Raw genomic sequence first — 16129 nt, forward strand, 5'->3', positions numbered from 1 at the left:
ACATTAGGGTGTAACTAGACACGTGAAATGGTACAGAGCACAGCTTACACAACCATACATGGCAGCTCATGGTATTTCCAGCTCCTGGCAGAGTACCTGTCACTGGTAAGTGCTCAGTAAATATTGGTTGAATGAATATATGTTGATGCAACTCCAATGAACTGAGAAGATAGTATGAGCATTTTATAAATTTCAGTGAACTCCAGATTTAATTAAAAAAAAAGATCCTAAAATTTTAAAAAAAGATCCTAGAATATTAGAGATGTAATGAAAAGAGACCCTTCAAATACAAATATTTTGTTTGCACTTGTTCATAATTAAAAATAACATTTATCTGTAATCTTTTACTCCTTAACATAGTCATAGGTTAATTGCATGCTTTACTGTACTCAGTCTTCACAACAAACCCATGTAGGAACTGGAACCAGGGTTGTCCAAGCCCAAAGCCCATCTCATTACTGAAGCATGACATCCATGTCCAGGCTCAAGACTGCTCCTTTATTTCTTCCCAGAACCTAGCTTGGTACTTTGGAAGCAAGCACGGTTTTCACAGTCTCCTGCCTGCCAGTTCTGAGCGTGTCCCGTGGAATAACCTCTCTCTGGATTCCCTGAGGTGGCAGATGAGGGGATCAGGTCTATCTCCATAGTCCCTGACTCACCGGATGCCAGAAGGACTGGAAAGGTTCAAGGGGTTCCCTGGAGCTTTTTGTATTGGCATCTGGCTTCCATGGTAGCTCAGTTGGTAAAGAATTCGCCTGCAATGCCGAAGACCTCGATTCAATTCCTGGGTCCGGAAGATCCGCTATTGGGTACCCACTCCAGTATTCTTGGGCTTCCTTGTTGGTTCAGCTGGTAAAGAATCCACCTGCAATGCGGAAGACCTGAGTTTGATCTCTGGGTTGGAAAGATCCCCTGGTGGAGAGCATGACAACTCACTCCAGTATTCTTGCCTAGAGAATCCCCATGGACAGAGGACCCTGGCGGGCTACAGTCCATGGGGTCCCAAAGAGTCGGACAGAACTGAGTGACTTTCACTTTGACTGGCTCAAATGCAACTCAAAGGGCTTCTTCCTTCCAGCAGGGGGCAGTAGCGGGGTGGGCAGGGGACAGAGACTGCTCCTGAGCTCAGGAGCTTAAAACATCTGTGTTATTACTACCATCTACAGATGCCCGTGGTGTCCAGACATCATACAGATCTGCATATATTACTTCTCTGGAAGGTAGGTAGAATTATGCCCATTTTACAGCTGAAAAAACTAAGGCTCATTGTGGTTAAGTGACTTATTAAATCTTCCTTAACCTGAGAGTAGTTGACCAAATGGTTCAAGCTTCAGTGATTTGAACTTCAAATCAGGTCTGTCAGGACCTAAAACACATGTTCTCTGGATCAGATTATATCTAAGATCAGCTCCCTGGGGAGGTGGACAATGTGATGGTCTTCCAGCCTTCTCCCACATGGGGCAACCCTGTTTGGGGAAGTATTCCATCTCCCACATCCATAAGCCAAGCAGCACAGTCTCATCCTCCTCTCCACAGTGATTTGCTCAGGGGTGGGAAGGAACCTAGGCCTAAGCCAATGAGAGTACAACCTTCTCCTCCTGGCCTCAGTGATAGGCTCAGGTTGGCCCAATTAGACTGAAGTACAGGACTCATGTTGAATACCTAGGGGTGAGGTGGGGCAGGAGAGCTCTATCTATTGCTCTCTATGGTGTGGTATGTGGATGTGAAGCCTGGAACTGTTGCAGCTATTTTGCCACCATCTGGAAAATCATGCTTCAGTGAAACCAAGCCATCCAAAAGGGCTAAGCCAAGAGGATCACAGGGAAATGGAGACATAATCCTGATCACACCACTCCTGAAGGCTGACCAGTTCAGTCCTTATACTCCTTAATGTACTATTTCCTTACTCTTCAGGTGATTTTTTGGACTTCCTTGCTGGCTCAGATGGTAAAGAGTCTGCCTGCAATGCAGGAAACCTGAGTTCGACCCCTGAGTTGGGAAGATTCCCTGGAGAAGGGAATGGCAACCCACTCCAGTGTTCTTGCCCAGAGAATTTTCATGGACAGAGGATCCTGGCAGGCTACAGTCTATGGGGTCGCAAAGAGTCGGACCTGACTAAAAGACTTTCACAGGTCATTTTTGAGATGGGTTTTCTCAAAATTGCTGTAGAAATGATCATAGCCAGAATCTTCAAGAAGTTGGCTTTGGTGTATTGTTTCTAACAGAAGATTACAGATGAAGGGGAGAAGTAGCCCAGGGAAGGGCCCAAGGTGCAGGGAGGCCAAGGGAGCTGGTGTGAGCAGTGAAGGATGAGGGAGGGAGGTGAAGGATGAGGAGGCTGAGGGGGTGAAGGGCCCAAGGAGTAAGGGAGTCATTAGAAGAGTAAGGGATGTGATGGGGATGAGAATTTTGGGAGGGAGGGACAAGAGAGTAGAGCTAAAGAGACTCAGAAAGTGAGGGGTGAGAGAGTAAGGGAAAGAGAGAGGGAAAGCCCACAAAAGAGGTGAGGGGGCAAGGGAGTGAAGAGGGTGAGGAACCACGAAGGTGAGGAACTGGGGAAAGTGCCCTCCTAAGGACTACCCCAAGTCAGCCGGCTTCCGGAAGTGCCCCCTGACTGTCGGCCAGCCCCACACCTGCTGGGCAGGGGCTCTGGGGGAAGAAACCAGGAGTGAGAACACAGCGTCTGTTGACGTAAATCTTTGCTTTCCATATTTTCAGTTCCTCGTCACTTAATCAGAAGAAGCAAGCCCTGGGTTTTCAAGATCCTTGTTCCAGAAACATGAGAATTCCCCCTCTTCAGGGAGAAGGCAAGTTTTGGAATGAAAATGCTAACACAACTCTAGCCTCAGTCTTTTTTCCAGAGAGCAAAGGAAAGGGCTTGGGCAAGACTCCAGAGGAAGAAAGGGCCCCATGTGGTCCCTGGTTGTGAAAATCTGGAATTATCAATGCAAAGGAGAACTCAGGGGCCAGCATGATTACAGAAAGCTCTCTGTAACAAAGAGAAAAGTTATATAACTGTCCTGGGAATAATGAGCCCTCCCAGGGTCTTTAAAATAGGTCTCAGAACATCCCTGGTGGTCCAGTGGTTAGGACTCCTTGTTTCCATGGCAGGGGGCGCAGGTTTGATCCGTGGTTGGGGAATTAAGATCCTACATGCCACTCAGCATCACCAAAAAATAAATAGGTCTCAATTCACAGGAATCTGGTCCCCTTTTTACAAAATTGATCACTGATTAGAAAACAAGACATACCCAAAGATAGCACATATCGAATGACTTCTCCAGGACAGTGGCTTCAGTTAGCCTCTTCTCCAGTCCCTCCCTCAGCTCCTTGGCCTTTAACCTCCTTGGCCTCTAAAAGTTGTGCAGCCAGGACCCCTTAAATACTCCCAGACTGACATACTGGACCTCTTCTATCTAAAAGATACACATGCCTTCATTCCATCACCAATCCACCAGTCCTTCCAAGCTACCCTGCAAGTTTTAGGTCATGGCATGATAGGCAAATTAAAAATCTTGTCCACATCTGGCTGTGTGGCCTGAGCTCTGTTTCTTAACCTCTCTGAGCTTCAGTTTGTTCTTCTCTAAGTGAGAGTAATTATATCACAAGGCAATTGTCATATCAAATAAAAATGTACAGCAAAGTACAAGCTTCCCACATGGTGCCAGTGGTAAAGAATACACCTGCCAATGCAGTAAATGCTGAATAAATCGTTTGAAGAAAAATCTGTGCCATGAACAGGAGGATGGATTGATCTGAGGGCTTAGTTGGTTTTGGTTGTAGACAACAGAGTCCACTTTAGCTGATTCACACAAAAAAGGATTTATTAGAGTGAATATATGAATATGTATAGGCCTCCCAGGTGGCTCAGTGCATAAAGAATCTGCCTGCAATGCAAGAGATGCAGGAGACACAGGTTCAATCCCTGGGTTGAGAAGATTCCCTGGAGGAGAGCATGGCAACCCACTCCAGTATTCTTGCCTGGAGAATCCCATGGACAGAGGAGCCTGGTGGGCTACAGTCCATAGAGTCGCAAAGATTTAGACACAACTCAGTGACTGAGCATGCACAGCACATGAATATGTATAACTGATTTACTTTGCATTGCATCTGAAACTAACACAACATGGTAAATCAACTATACTCCAATAAGAAATTTTTTAATTAAAAAAATTTTTTAAGAAAAAGGATGTATTAGAGAATATCGGAGAGTTTATAAAATGTGTTGGAAGGCCAGGGAACCAAGCTGGGAACCGTGCAGACTGAGGCAACACTCACCCATGCCACAGGACAGTTTCTGTGGAAACTCCACACCTGTGATGTTAGGGACTACTCAGGATGGTCGCAGAAAAAAAAAAACAAATGCCTCCTCCAGGGAATCTGATGTCCCCACATCCAGCAGCAACCTCACCTTATTCACGACTGTCTTCCATGCCTTATATATGAACCACCACTTGGCATACCTCAGCCATCATCAGAAACTCTGGCTATAACAGGTTAGACCCTAGGATTCAGGAAGGCCAGGGAGCAGATGTTTAGTAAGCCAGACTGCAGGGTTGGCATCCAAGTCTAGAGAAAATATGTCAGGCTGCAGGACCTGTGTGGTCCCCAGCACTGGTCTCTAGCCAGTAGCTACAGCATCAGTGTCTGCCATGCTTGTTGATCTGTTCTGAAGACCTCCCAGAAGCCAGCTCAACCTGCTCCCTTGGCCAGGCCTTTTAGCTCTCCTCCTGTAGGAACCCTCTCCTCCAGGTGGCCCAGCTGACTAGCTTCTGCTTCCTGAGATGCTGTGGGGCATAGAGGGACAGTGGGTGCTGTGCATGAAGGAACATAAAGCCTTGATTTCAATTCCTGATTTTATTATTTATTTGCAAGTTTTGTAACTAAGACATATGATTTCCTCTGGGCTTTAAAGTCCTCATCTATCATAGAGTGATCATCATAACACCTGCCCTGATTGTGAGACTGCAAAGAAAGAACAGGTGGGAAAAGCACTTGGTAAATTGCTGAGGGCTTGCATCGTCACTCAAAGCTTCCCTGCCCTTCAAGGCTCAGCTCAACGCTGGCCTCACCCTCCAACCCCGCTGCCGGGATTGCAGTTCTTTGGAATGGCTCCCGGAGTCTGCTCAGCATTCTTGGAAATGTCCTCCAAAGATTGCTAGTTCTCATTATTTGAGGCTTGATCTGATATTTAGAAGCAATTGAAAGCCATTTGAGGCCCATCCCAGGGAATTAGGTGAGTAATCAAACAGGGTAATAGAATTTTTCGGTCAATAACGAGGTGGGGCAGAGTGATTTATTTTTTTTCCGCGTGGCCCACACAAATGGACTCTGAAGGCCATTCCAAAAGCGATGCCACACCGTACTTGAGCAATGGCAGCCTCCCTGGAACAGGAGGGAGCTTTCCAGTGGAATGTCTTTGGAGTCCTAGTCTGTTTGCTGAAAAAACACAGTCATTATTTTATAATCACAACTTGCATAAACATCAGCTTTTCTCTCCTGGCTCTGCAACTGGCATATGTAAACAGTGTTCCCTCAATTTATTTTGAGCAAATGACTATACCCAACAGGCAAGAACCTACAAAAACAGAATAGACGTATGTAGAATTGCAGTGTTGTAATTAGATCAAACTTGCAGCGCGGGGAATCTGATACATATTTAATCATTTACATAGTTGTCACAGGGCAACTTGGTAATAAGGCATAAATATTCTTTGTAAATGTTGGGCACAGCAACACAAAGGGTTTTGGAGATCTGCTGGAATAGGGAGAGTGGGAGAGAGAAGGGGGAGGGTTTTGGCCCCCCACGTCCTCTCCCCCAACATCCCTCCCCAGCAGGTCTGATCCTGGCAAAGGAGGCTGCCTAGCCTTGAGCTAAGATTGAAACTGAGCAGGTTTCTGTGGGGGTCTCTTCTACTTGACCCAAAACTCTGTCTCCGAGACTCAGTTTGGTACCAGTGTACAGAGGCCCGATTTCAGCTCCAAGATGCACTCCTTGGGCCAAGTCTGTGGCCCACGTCCCTGAGGACAGTGGGCTCTGGATGCTACCAGTTCTGTCTTCTGAAGAAGGACAATGAGTCAGAGCTTAAAACTCTTTGAGTTTCCGAGGCAGGGGGCATGGGTTCGATCCCTGGTCGGGGAACTAAGATCCCGCATGCCACAGGGTATGGCCAAAAAATTAAATTAAAAGGACCTCAAACTCATTACCAAATTATATTAATGTTAAAAAAAAAAAAGATGTAAATCTGGGCGCATGGTGGGTGTTCCATAAAATAAGTCTGTGGTCCCCTCACCCTCCTATCCCCAGAGAAGCTAAGAGGCTGCAGAAGCCCATCAGCAAGATCAGGGCCACCGGGCAGGAGGAAGGCCCAGGATGTCATCAGCAGTAACGACACAGGGCTTTGGGGAAGCTCTACTGAGGAGTCCTCCATAGGGCTGTTCAGGTGTGAGACCTGCCTCTTCCCCTCGGGTTATCAGAGTCATTCCTGATGCCAGCCGTAAGGGAAGAGGTGTTTTTGTGGAGGCAGAAGAAAGAAGAGGCTCCCTTGAGAAATGATTATGAAATGTAGAGTATTTCTGGGGCTTCCCTGGTAGCTCAGTGGTAAAGAATCTGTGCAATGCAAGAGATGCAATGATGCCAGTTCGATCCCTGGGTCAGGAATATCCCCTGGAGAAGGAAATGACAACCCACTCCAGTATTCTTGCCTGGAAAATCCCATGGACAGAGGAGCCCGGCGAGCTACAGTCCTTGGGGACTATTTCTGAACTGCCCAGTGGCTGAATGATGCCTTGGGGGCAAGGGGCAGTCTTGGTAGCTGGGAGGTCCAGAGAGTGGGCTTGGATGGAGGTGTCTTTAAGATACAGGAGAGAGACATTTTCTGCACTTTCTGGAAGCTAAGGGGTTGTTCTTTAACCCTCTGGTGGAATAGGGCCAGTCCTGCTCCCGCCTCCCTCCAAGGGGTGCCCTTGGTTTGGGGAGCTGCTGGAAGGCAGAACCCAGGGGAGGAAGCAGAGCTGGTTGTGAGAATCTGGGCTCCAGCGAGACCCTCCCTGGTGAGGTCTGGGTTTGGCCTGGGAGAACCCGGCTGCACATCCCTGTAACTTGGCTGGATTTTATTCAAGGTAGGCGGTCTGGTCCTGGGGCCTGGAGGAGGGAGGAGAAGGGGGCTTGAGTCACGTTGCTTATTAATGGGAAGGAGACTTTCTCAGGAGACAGAGAAAGAGGAAAAGGGAAACAGCAGCGGGTCTGAAGAGTCGGAAAAGCCAGAGAAAATGAGACGGTCGGCTCCCAGCCCTCCCCGACGCTCCCTTTTACAGCATTTTACGGGCCTAAAGACGACCGTGACTCATTCATTAATTTGAAGAGAAAACAAGAGAAGAAAACAACAGAATGGTCCAGACACGAGCATTCTTTTAATGCCTTCCATTCCCCAAACACACATTTTAAACCAGATTCCTTTGGCTTCCCAGAATGTCTTAATTTTATGCTTTCATGAGTCATTAGAGGGAAGAATTCTGAACCCTATGGAAAGGGCAGCAGTCAACAGTTAGTGATTTTTAAGGACTGAGGCTTGGAGGAGGCTTGCACGCATGAGATCTAGCTGGGGTCCCATCCTGCAGGCATGGGCCTGAGACCCTCGCCTTTACCCCCTCCTCCTTTATCTCCCTCTCCCCTTCCTTTCCTCCCCTCTACATCCTTCCCTCCCTCCCAGGACTTTCCTTACACCCTCTCTTGCCACTTCTCTCCCCCTGGTTGTCCCTTAAGGGACGGGTCACCTTGGGTCACCAGACACAGCCCCTTCCCTTGTCCTGCAGAGCTCTGGTTCCCCAAACCCCAGCCATGCCAGGAAGAACAGTCTGCCCAGGCTCCTTTGCAATGCAGAGCAGACTTACCTGGCTTTATGCACGGCTTAACCAATTATTTTAAAAAGAAACAGCCAACTTGGAACACTATGTGAAGAGACTTTTCTTTCTGCTTTTGCTTTTTCCTTTTTATTTTTTTAAACCGGCATCTTCTCTTACCGTCCCTAGCCCCCCTCCTGGGTCCCTCCTCCCCCAAATGCTTGCTTTGGCTTGGGGGAGAGGTTTTCGATATCTGACACCTCTCAGAAGTGTAGTTTGGCAAAGGAGAATTGAAATCCACTCCAGCCAGCCAGGCCTGCACTGGGGGCTACACAAAAACACCTGGGCACCTCCTCACGCCCGACAAAAACCAGGCCTCCTGTCTACAAACACAGCGCCCCGGTCTTTCTACCATTCCGGCCTGCTCCGTGCTCTGCTGAGGGCCTGCTCTCTGGAAACTGAAATGCACTGAAAACTCTGGGACTAAAAGCAGGTGGTAGAAGCCAGCAAGAGGAGGCCTGGGCAGATTTGGGGGGTGGGGTGTCATCTTACAAGAGTTCAGGTTGGGGGACTTTTGAGCCTGGGCCTCTCCTCCTTTCCCCCACCATCCCCCACCTCCTCCAGCCTACCCCCCGACCCTGCCACGACCATCCTCAAAGCCTGACAGATGGTCAAACTGATCTAAGACATTCCTGGAAATGACAGGGGAAACTGTCAAGGTGTCTTTGGCAGGAGAAGCCCGACCGCTGGGCTGCCTGTTAAAGCTGCCCTGCCTCCCTCTCTCTGGGAACCAAAACTATTTTCCAAGGCCTAGATGTGGGCTGGTGTCAATTGCCCCACATAAAACAGCAAACAGCCCGTCTAAAGAAAGTTTTTAAGGTGTGGCAGAATTTATCATAATGGAGAGAACTCTGGGCAGGCAAGCCGCAGTGGGGCAGATGGAGACACGTGCTGGAGGTGTGAACTGTTACACCCACAGGATGGTTCACACATCACAGCGCTGGGTGGAAGGGGAACACCCATTCATACACACACACAGACCTACACACACACACACGCAACCACACACACATGCAATCACACACACACACACATATGCAAACATGCCCCTGACATGGTAACGAAGGAATTTTGCCTCATGCAATCTCCACTTTTACTGTACATATGCTGTTTAGTTGCTAAGTCGTGTCCAACTCTTTTTGTGACCCCATTGGACGGTAGCCCACCAGGCTCCCCTGTCCATGGGATTTCTCAGGCAAGAATACTGGAATGGGTTGCTGTTTCCTTCTCCAGGGGATCTTCCCATCCCAGGGACTGAACCCACGTCTCCTGCACTGGCAGTCAGATTCATTACCACTGAGCCACCAGGGAAGCCCACACATCATATACTTCATATTTAAAATCTTTTTCCTCTAGGTGTAAACGATTAGGAAAAAAAAAACAAAAGAAAGTGTATTCCGGTTTCAAATTTAAATTGTGTTCTCAGAACAGAGTCATGTTGCCTGGAACCATTTTCAAGCACCCCAACCATGTTTCGAGGGCAGCATGGGTCCTGCAGAGGGCCTGGCACTGGGGCCCAGGAGCCTGGGTTCTGTCTCAGCTTCCCCACTCGCCAGCTGGGTGGCCTGAGTGAGTCAGTTCTCTCTGGACCTCAGTTTCCTGCTCTACTGTAAAGTGAAATTCTAAAGCTCTTGCAACATTGGTTGATTGTTTAAAACCATAAAATGCAAACTTCAGCTGCTTTGCACTTTCCACTTTTGCCCCTATGCCCTCCCAGTCCAGCCCACTGCTTTGCTTATAAGGCTTAAAGCCAGTCCACTGGGGATAGCTCGTGAGCATTTCTCTGGGGAGGTCCATCTAGTGGCTCTGGGAGGGGGCGGGCAGCTTTGGTGAGGTGGGGACTTGCAATCCATGTGAGAGCCACACTGGGCCAAGCGGCAGAGCCCGTCCATCCCCTGGGTCACTGGGCAGGCACTGACAACCCCCTCCACCCGCCATACCAACAGTCTCAGAGCCAAACTGTTCATCTGGACAGCATCAAGGCTGGACCGTCTAGTCTGTACCTGGGATTTCTTATTTATCTAACTCAAATATCTCCATATACAGGGCTGGGAGGGGGGGAAGCTGTGAGCTCAGCTCAGTCCCTCTCTGGCTAAGCGTTTAACTTTTCTTTGGCCCCAGACGCATGTTCCAAATGTGAGGGTTTACATATAGACATATCTATTTGCAGATAATTTGTCTGAGCCCTTATTATCCTGTAATTGGGTTAAATACTGCTGTGTAGGCAGCAGCATACCAAAGCCATTGCCGAATCCGCGCACGGCATCAGACCTGCCCCCTCCTCCCCCTTCCCTTCTGCAGGCCTATTGGAAGGGAAAGGTAGAAACATAAATTAAGGCAAGGAGAGCATAGTTCTTTCTTGGAATGAGCTATTTAAAGAACAAGCCAGATGGTGCAAAGAGACATTTTCCCCTTGCTTTTTACATTTTCAAAGATTGTGTGTGTGTGCTTGTGTGTGTGCGTGTGTGTGTGAGAGAGAGAGGCTGAAACATACCATTCTTCTCTGCCCACAGCACCACCATGCTTTCCAATAAGAGCCCCTTGGGTGGTGGGTTTGATGGAGGCAGATTTTGCCAGGGAAACCCCTCCTGGGACAGCAGGACCCAGGTCTGTGCTTTCCATGAAGGCCACCCACACTGGCCTTCTCTCCCAAAGGATTCTCGGCTTTCCATGAGTCTCTAGGTCAGGGACAGGCCTTCTAGTAGGGGGTCAACTCACTGCCCAGTGACGCGCCCCCCTCCTGCCCCAGGAATGGCAGGCTCTGTCACTCCCCTGCCACCCGCGCTCCCAGTGGCTGGAATCTAGCTTCTACCATCCCCACTGAGCCTGGAAACACCAGCTTCCTGAGTCCTCTCACGATGCCCTTAGAAATTTTGCTTTATGGAAATCTTGCTAAAACAGACTGTGTTTCTGCCTTATTTCCTGCATACTGATTGTGTTGAGCACAATTGAACTTGAAGACATAAAATGAAGTATGGCCCTGGTGGCCTGGGGCAGACTTAGGGCTGGGAGTCAGAGCTGGGTTCAGATCCAGACTGTGTCCCAATATCTCCGACCTTGACAGTTCCAGGAGTCTGCCTCCTCACAGAGGGAAGGTTCTGACCTCCGGGGGCGTGGGGAGAATGAAACGAGATAATCTTGTCATCCCCTCTCCCTCCACTGGGTCTCCATCTGCTGCGAGCACACTCTCCCTTGCTGGCGTGGGTCACCGCCAACCGCTAAGTAAACCTCTGTTTTGTTCCTCTTCTCTCCCTGATGCTTTCCGCCAAAATAACCTTTCCAAAATGTAAATCACCCTCCATCTCTCCCCTGCTTCAAGTCTTCACAGTTCCCTCTCACTCTGAGGACCAATTTTGAGTGCTTTATGTGTTGCAAAGAGCATCCTAGCTCAGCTCCCCTCCTGCTTGACCCTTCCCTCCAGGCCACACTCCCAGCAGGTCAGAGCGGCTGGGTCTTTCCATCTCTCTTTTACTTGGCTTGTTGCTATTGTTCAGTTGCTCAGTCGCGTCTGACTCTGTGTGACCCCATGGACTGCAGCACACCAGGCTTCCCTGTCCTTCACCATCCCCTGGAGCCTGCTCAAACTCATGTCCATTGAGTCAGTGATGCTATCTAAGCATCTCATCCTCTGTTGTCCCTTCTCCTCCTGCCTTCAGTCTTTCCCAGCATCAGGGTCTTTTCCAACGAGTCAGCTCTTCACATCAGGTGGCCAAAGTATTGGCTACTCCTCTTCAACCTCCTCCAGGAAGCTTTCTGAGATTGCATTCGGTTCACCAGCTTGGGGGCTTCCTCATTAAGGAAATTCATTGCAATCTACTAGAATTCTGCCTGTGTGCCCACTGGAACCTTTTAAGGGTCAAGGCTATTCTTTCTCTCTGCTCCTCAGCACCCAGAACAGTGAAGACCAGTTAGCCCTCCATCCTGTAAGCTCCATCTCCCTTCCTTTCTTACTCTTTCACCTGAAAAAGCACCCTCAGTTCTGATGATGGGTAGTAGTAATTACAACCCTGGGGCTACATGAGTAAGGTTATTTATCTCCACCCTCAATAGGCTCAGACCATTGGGGTTTTAAAATAGTCCTGTTTGTTCTTCTGCTGTTAATTCTCACCTCTCGCTGTTGTTGACTGTCTTACTTCATGTCCAATTATTGGGCGAGGGCCCCTCCCATCTTGAAAACTCAATTGTGGAGCCCTGAGCTGTTTCGCTCACAATGCAGGAGTCTTGTTCTCCCCTTTTGTCTCCGTGGCTTTGTCCTCAAGTGTTGGTGTGACTGGAAGCTAGCTTTTGGACAAGTGGTGGGGATGCAGGGTGGGGTGTATGCGAAATACCTGGTTTAGATCTGGGGACCGAGGAACAGAGTGCCCACTGCAGAAACCAGACCTTCCAGGTTGTTTTAAGGGCTAATTCAATGAAGAATAACTTAAATTCCTGGAACCTGCTTTGAAATGTCAAGTTTCTTAGTGTCAAATTCAAAACCGCAAAAGGACAGATGTTTTGCTTAAGCTGGAGGATGACTTGGCCTCTTGGGAGAAGGATGCACGGGGAAGTCAAATGGAGCCACCAGGAGAGCCCGAGCCCTCTGCCAATACATCCTCTGTGACCAGAGGGTTCCTGTGGTGGTGTCCACAGGCAGACCCCGTGTGAGAGGCAGGACAGCCAACAGCACAAGGACCCAGCAGAATGTGGGCAACGGGTTCTACCACTGAGGTACCCCTGAGGACCACGTCTCTGTGTGGGAGGGGCCAGGGCACAGAATCCACCCTGAGAAGATGTGGGGAGATTGAATCAAGTTGTAGGACATTCAGAGTTCAGAAGGATATATTGAACTATATCAAGCAGATACAAAGCAAGGGTCTCTGCAAGGCCTCCACAGACTGGTTTCCTCAACCAAGAAATCACAAGAAAAAAAGAGAGAGAGAGGTGGAACCTTCAGGTCAGAGTTTCTCAATATCAATGCTCTCGACATTGGGTCCAGATAATTCTTTGCCGCGGGAGCCGTCCTGAGCATTGTAGGATGTGAGCGGCATCCCTGGCCTCCATCCACTAGAGGCCAGTAGCATCCCCCTAACCCCAACCAGTGACAACAACCAACAATGTCTCCAGACATAGCCAAGTACCCCTTGGATGCAAAGTTTCCCTTCAGTTCCATTCAGTCATTCAGTTGTGTCCGACTCTTTGTGACCCCATGGACTGCAGTACGCCAGGCTTCCCTGTCCATCACCAACTCCCAGAGTTTACTCAAACTCATGCCCATTGAGTCAGTGATAACATCCAACCATCTAATGCTCTGTTGTCCCCTTCTGCTCCTGCCTTCAATCTTTCCCAGCATCAGGGTCTTTTCAAATGAGTCAGTTCTTCACATCAGGTGGCCCAAGTATTGGAGTTTCAGCTTCAGCATCAGTCCTTCCAATGAATATTCAGGACTGATTTCCTTTGGGATTGACTGGTTGGATCTCGTTGCAGTCCAAGGAACTCTCAAGAGTCTTCTCCAACACCACAGTTAAAAAGCATCAATTCTTCAGTGCTCAGCTTTCTTTATAGTCCAACTCTCACATCCATACATGACTACTGGAAAAACCAAAGCTTTCACTAGATGGACCTTTGTTGGCAAAGTAATGTCTCTGCTTTTGAATATGCCATCTAGGTTGGTCATAACTTTTCTCCTGAGGAGCAAGCATCTTTTAATTTCATGGCTGCAGTCACCATCTTCAGTGATTTTGGAGCCCCCCAAAATAAAGTCTGTCACTGTTTCCACTGTTTCCCCATCTATTTCCCATGAAGTGATGGGACCAGATGCCATGATCTTAGTTTCCTGAATGTTGAGTTTTAAGCCAACTTTTCCACTCTCCTCTTTCACTTTCATCAAGAGGCTCTTTAGTTCCTCTTCACTTTCTGCCATAAGGGTGGTGTCATCTGCATATCTGAGGTTATTGATATTTCTCCCGGCAATCTTGATTCCAGCTTGTGCTTATTCCAGTCCAGCATTTCTCATGATGTACTCTGAGTATAAGTTAAATAAGCAGGGTGACAATATATAATAGCCTTAACATACTCCTTTCCCGATTTGGAACCAGTCTGTTTTCCCATGTCCAGTTCTAACTGTTGCTTCTTGATCTGCATACAGATATTTTAGGAGGCAGGACAGGTGGTCCGGTATTCCCATCTCTTTAAGAATTTTCCACAGTTTGTTGTGGAAGTTTCCCTTAGCTAAGAACTATTGCTATGAAGTAAAAGAGGCTTAAAAAACATACGGACCAGTCACAATATATGGACCTTATTTGGATACCAAGTCAAACAAGTAAAAATTCAACTGTTTAAAAATAAAAAGGAAACATTCATGAGACAATACAGAACTATATATTTGAGGTCATTAAGGAATCATTGCTAATTTTTCCATGTAACAGAATTACAAGTATCTTTAATATCCCTTTTCTTTTATCAATGTTTATTGAAACATACTAATCAAATTCTAGGGTGTCCAGGCCTTGCTTCAAAATAAATAATCCAGAGCAGGGGATAGAGAGTAGGACAAAGATGAAATAGGATTTGTCATGAGCTAAAGATCATTGATCTCTTTTTTTTTTAATTAAGTAATTTTTTTTTTTTTTTTTTTTGGCCTCGCCTCACAGCATACAGAGGGCTTCCCTGGTAGTTCACTGGGAAAGACTCTGCCTGCCAATGCAGAAGACCTTGATTCAATCCCTAGATCAGGAAGATCCCCTGGAGAAGGAAATGGTGACACCGTCCAGTACTCTTGGCAGCAAAATCCCATGGACAAAGGAGCCTGGCAGGCTACAGTTCATGGGGTCGCAAAGAGTCAGACACGACTGAGTGACTGAGCACACACACTCGTGGCATGCAGAACTTCCCTGGGCAGGGATTGAACTCACATCCCCTGCAGTGGGAGCACAGCATCTTAACCAATGGGCCACCAGGGAAGCCAAAGCTCACTGACGTCCGATAGAGCCACAGAGTTCATCACACTCTTCCCTCTATTCTGTGTGGGTTTGAAAGGTTTCCCATAAAAATAGATAAAAGAAACAAAAACAGAAAAAGAAGGCAAATAGTAGCTGGGATTCTGAAACTGAATTTTTTTTTTTTTTTTGGCCTCAAAGAACTATTGTCACTTTCTCCCCAGCTTTTCCAAATCTGCCCTTGAATCAGTTCCCTCTGGGACCCTGTGTTCATGCACTCACCACTGTAAAAGGCATCAAGTTATGTGACGAGACATCACATTCAGCTGAGCCCTTGCCCCATGAGAATTTTAACAGTCAATGGTGTCTGCATGGCACATCTCATCCCAGCAGTTCTTTCCATAGAGAATCTAATCCGTGCAAGGTAGGCGCTCCACAAATGGTTTCCGCATGTGGGCATCCATGAATGAATAAATTCATGAACGGGCAGAGTTCAAGGCAGTCTGCTGGGCTGTGGGAAAAACATGCTAATAAGTCACGATCCACGCTCTTGAGAAGCTCACTGTCCACTGGGGCAGGAGATGTTCAGATAATCGTTGTGAAGATAATTCAGAATAAAGTCAAGGCTAAGTAGGCTCAAGACAAGGTGACAGGGCCAATTTCGAGGATCGAAGGGAGCAAAGTCCCAGCTGATACCTTAGGGACTGATCTCAGCAGAAGCAGCACAAATTCTTATGACATCTAGCTGCTTTTTTCAAGTCTTTGGGTTTTGAAGTCATAAAAGCCGCCATACTCCAACAGATTCACTGAGGGGTGCTTGGCTGGCTACAGAGGGAAAAATCTGTTTACATTAAAAAGAAAAAAAAAAAATCAGTTCGACTACTGCAAGAAAACCGAAAATCAGAAAAAGCTGTCGATGGCTTAATATGCTCTTTAGCGGCTTCAGAAGATCTGAGTCATGCCTTTTCCTAATATGTCTTCCCGTGTCAAAATCCACCACCTCAAAGGGAAGCGGAAGACGGTCTTAGGGAGACCGTGCTCAAGACAGCCGCATGTGAACGGTGCCAACGTGTTAGCTCATCGCCCAGAGCGCAAAGTCCTTTTAGGAAATTGATTTTCCTTGGATAAAGTCACTTCCCCTCTCTGCACCTCCGTCTCTTCCACTGTAAGATGAAGCAGTTGGATGAGATCAAGCATGGCAAATTTGTGGCATACTTTCTACTCCCTACCGCTCTGCCCACAGCAGACATTGCTAATTGATCCAAGCATCCTTCCCCACTGGGACACAGCCACACCAGGGGTACTCAACAGAG

At 47.8% G+C, this 16129-nt stretch overlaps 1 long non-coding RNA gene across 1 annotated transcript; it reads right to left on the minus strand.

Annotated features, from left to right (window-relative positions):
- Positions 1-200: 200 nt before the first annotated feature.
- On the minus strand, positions 201-4705 carry LOC129647597 (uncharacterized). The gene is made up of 2 exons (XR_008712368.1): positions 4412-4705; positions 201-865 (listed from the first exon to the last, which is right to left on the minus strand). It is a non-coding gene; the product is annotated as an uncharacterized LOC129647597 (long non-coding RNA).
- Between the last annotated feature and the right edge of the window lie 11424 nt (positions 4706-16129).

The sequence above is a fragment of the Bubalus kerabau genome, chromosome 3, assembly GCF_029407905.1.
Source record: "Bubalus kerabau isolate K-KA32 ecotype Philippines breed swamp buffalo chromosome 3, PCC_UOA_SB_1v2, whole genome shotgun sequence".
NCBI classification, from domain to species: domain Eukaryota; kingdom Metazoa; phylum Chordata; class Mammalia; order Artiodactyla; family Bovidae; genus Bubalus; species Bubalus kerabau.